Source organism: Hipposideros armiger, unplaced genomic scaffold (assembly GCF_001890085.2).
Source record: "Hipposideros armiger isolate ML-2016 unplaced genomic scaffold, ASM189008v1 scaffold_1072, whole genome shotgun sequence".
Lineage (NCBI taxonomy): Eukaryota > Metazoa > Chordata > Mammalia > Chiroptera > Hipposideridae > Hipposideros > Hipposideros armiger.
In genome coordinates, this window is record NW_017732422.1 from 114627 (window position 1) to 118939 (window position 4313).

A 4313-nucleotide genomic window follows, 5' to 3' on the forward strand; every position below is an offset into this window, starting at 1 on the left:
TTCCTGGTATATTCCCATAATGACACTGGATTTTCCTTTTTCTTTTTTTTTTTTTTTACCATTCAGGAAGATCCTTCAAAGTGAGTAACAGAGAAATAACGTGTGGGTATCTTTTTCAGTGTTCAGTTAGCTTTATCAATGAGTTCTAGAAATTGAACTTTCTAGGTTCTGACACTGAAGACTATGATAGGAAATGCAATGATGTCAGGTAAACAGTTTGGTCCTGCAAGGAGAGAACAGAGTGTTTCTCTCCACTGGGGACTTCTGGATTAGAGAAAAGGAGCTGTGGCAGGAACCACACCCCCTATCTATTGGGTTGTCAGAAAAGTCATGACACATTTTTGCAACGAAAAACATAGAGAAACTACGTCATGACTTTTCCGACAACCCAATAGAATGCAATGGAGGGTCAAGGTGCAGGAGGAAAATAGATCTGATCAAGTTAAGGAACTTTGTTAGAGTGAAAATGAACTTCCTGCTCATTTTCATGTACAGGAAGGTTTAGAAGGAAAACTATTCTCACTAAGAGAGTTGAACAAGGATATTAACAGCTTTCTGGGGAGAACACAGGAGCCTTTGACTCCAATGCACCAAGTAATTATTAAACCGAGTAAAGTGGGGAGATGGGAGTGTGATCTGTAAGAGGGGCCATGTGACTGCCCATGGGCCAGGTCTCAAACCCCACTGCAGATTCTATGATCGGTGAGACAAAGCAGGGAAAAGTAAGACCAAAGAAATGAGGAAAACCCACTTTGAGAGAGAGCTTTCTACCACAGAAACAGGTCTGGGGAGATAAATAATGAGGCAGGCCTGACTAGGTCAATTACTGAAAGTAACCACATGAGATGTTCTGGTATAAGAATTCCTAACAAAGCAGATTATAATGAGAAATCATGTCTTTGGGCTTATATGATAGGTTAGTCTTTACCATCAGCAAGCCCTCTCCATTGCTTTTATGCATCTAGAATAACATACTTAAAATGTTACAATGATCTTTTTTCCAGCCTTCCAGAGGTAAATGCTCTGGTACCAGAATGAAACAATCCCAACATTCCTAATTGTTATCTTTTATTGGCATACCTTTGTAAACTACGTATGTTAAATATTAACTATCCTGTACCCACGAATGTAAAAGAAATATGTGTCTCTCCATGTTATTTTTTACCCAAACCTAGAGATTTCCCTGTGTTACTTCTTCCCACTTCCTTAATCTACCACCAATGGATTGGGTGTAACCTTCCTTATGCCTCCTCCTTTGATTCTAACATATAAAATAAACTGCAAAACTAGGAGCATTTTCTCAATCCTTTGAGATTTTGCTTCTGGGTCTAGCCTTCAAATGTCGGCTTTTTAAACATTTCTTTAGGTTGAGAATTTCTTTCCTAGATAGTAACTATCTTCAAAGAGAACGGTTTAGGTTTACTCACCACTCTTGCAGAAATTGAGGTAACACCACTCATACTGTCTTATGCTACTTTGAAGGGGAAGTTACTGTCCTAGAGAGACCAACTCAAGACCCTTCCCCACCTCCTAGCGAAGCCGAATATCTCGAGAACTACGTACAATTTTGCAGGGGTGCAGGAGATATGAAGGGATAATATTTTGAGATGCCTCATGACATTTGTTTGTTTCTTTCCTATTAATTCACTTTCATGCTCCTTTTTCTTCTCCATGTCGAGTTGTACCCAGTGCATCTGGGGAAAAGCATGACCAGGAAGAAAGACACCTAGCTTTTCTTTCTCCTAGCAGTGGGGGAGCACTTAGTTAGAACATGCTATCCCAAAGAGAGAATAGAAGGAAAGACAAAGAGGATAGAGATAAGAGGAGTGATGATTTGGGGTTCTGTTTACAGGAGCAGATATGAAGGGGCCACGTGGACAAGAATGAAACATGCCGTGGAATACAGCCACCCATAAAGAACACTGCTTTAAACCCATAAATTGTAGGGGAATTGAATCAGCATATGACAACTGCCTAGCCTCAGCTCCAGTAGGGACCATACACAGGGGTTGCACTGGGCCTATACTAACTTTTCTTTCCCTTAGCATTGGGGAAGGGCTTCTCTTTGCAGTAGCTAGATGCAGAAGGGGAGTTCCTGTGCCATGAGATTGGTGAAAGCACATTGCATCCTAGGCAAGGCTGCAGAGTGACCTTCCCCTTGATCTACCTACTTCTCTATTTGCCCAGTCAGTCACATTGGACCACACACTACCTCTTTGTCCTTTCCCCATCAGTGCAGTTATCCCTTCTACCACACTGCTGCCTGGCTGTCTGGAACATTCTTCTCACCTGGCCACTTGTCCCTGCCACTACCTACTCTAAACACACATTTAAGTTATTAATCATCCCTCAGGCCTCAGCAGAAGTAGCTCATCCTTGGGGAAACCATTTCTGAACTCTTAAGAGCAGTTAAAGTCTTAAGTATATGTGTACTTGAACTGTCATTCCTAAGAAAGTATATCACAGATTGTAATTATGCATAAATTATTATTATTAGTGTATCTGATTGTCTTTCTGTTCTTTGGCCCTAAACACACTGGGGCCAGGGATAACATCTTTTTGCCAACTATTGTGTCATCAGCACTCCACATAATTCAAGGCCAATAGTAAGTGCTCAATAAATATTTTGTGAGTAAGTATATAACGCCTCATCAAATGATACTGTCTCTGGAATAATTTTACACACACACACACATACACACATGCATGCATGAGTGCATGTATGTATTAAATAAATATATAAGCTAAACAGGTTCATATATGTTAAATAAATGACTTCATGAATGGATTGTTTTAGGTGTTGTGTGGTACAATGGAATGAATATGAATATTACAGCCGGGCAGGTTAAGATTAATTGCAGTTCTTCAACTAAGTGTCTGAGTTTAGGCAAGTTATCTGGCCTCTCTGAGCCTCAGTTTCCTCAATTAAGAAAAAGGGTAGAACTTTGAACTTGGTTGTTAAGTTCAAATGAGATAATGTATAAAAACTTCTTAGCCTGGTAGTAGCTCTCAATAAATGGTAGCCACTGACATGACTGAATTTGTGTGATGGAGGTGTCAAATTAGGATACAGAGTTCAGTTTAGTTGATTTCCACACAGAAACAGCTCTGGATACATAATATGGATTCAATAAATATTTGGTTGTCAGAAAAGTCATGACGTATTTTGTCTATGTTTTTCAAAGGTCATTTATTTATATAAAGAACAAAGATCAATCAATGATATATTGCCTGTTTTGTTCCATAACCTTTTGCCATCTTTCAGTGATCTTCATAATTCCTCATTCATAGAAGGACCTGTATTTGTGAAAAACTGAACAAGGTGTGATTTACAGCCTCATCTGAGTCGAACGTTATACCACGCAAGGAGTTTTGAAGAGAGTGAAGCAAGTGGAAGTCTGATGGCGCAAGGTCAGGTGAGTATGGTGGGTCAGATGGGCGTGGCAACACATCCCATCCAAGCTCCAATAATTTTTGACGGGAGATCAAACTTATGTGTGGTCTCGCATTGTCGCGATGAAACACAACTCCTTTACAATTAACAAGCTCTGGATGTTTCTGGATGATGGGTTGATTCAAACTGTCCAATTGCCAAAAGTATACATTCTAATTGATTCTTTGGTTCCTTGGTAGGAGCTCAAAAAACACAACACCTCTAAAATCCCACCATACTGAGAGCATAACCTTCCTCTGATGAATGTCTGCTTTCGATGTCATTTGAGGCAAATCATCACATCGGGACCAAGACCGTTTGTGCACCACATTGTTGTAAACAATCCACTTCTCATCACCAGTGATCAGTCGCTTCAAAAAAGGGTCGTTTTCCTCACATTTAATGAGCATATTGCAGATGTTTATAAGCGCCTTCAAATGAACTTCTTTGAGTTCATGCGGAACCCAAATATCGAGCTTGCTTATGTATTCCAGCTTCTTCAGGTGGTCGTGAACACTTAAATGATGGATGGTCAATGTTTCTGCAATCTTTTGTGTCATATAACATGGATTTGACTCAATCGATGCCTTTATTTTGTCGTCATCAACCTCAGTGGGCCTCCCTGACCGGGGAACGTGGTTAATATCAAACTCACCTGCATGAAATTTTGTGAACCATCGTTGGCACTGACGTTCTTGTAGAGCAGCGGTTCTCAACCTTCCTAATGCCATGACCCTTTAATACCATTCCTCATGTTGTGGTGACCCCCAACCATAAAATTACTTTTGTTGCTACTCTATAACTGTAATTTTGCTACTGTTATGAATCATAATGTAAATATCTTTTTGTTTTCCGATGGTCTTAGGTGACCCCTGTGAAA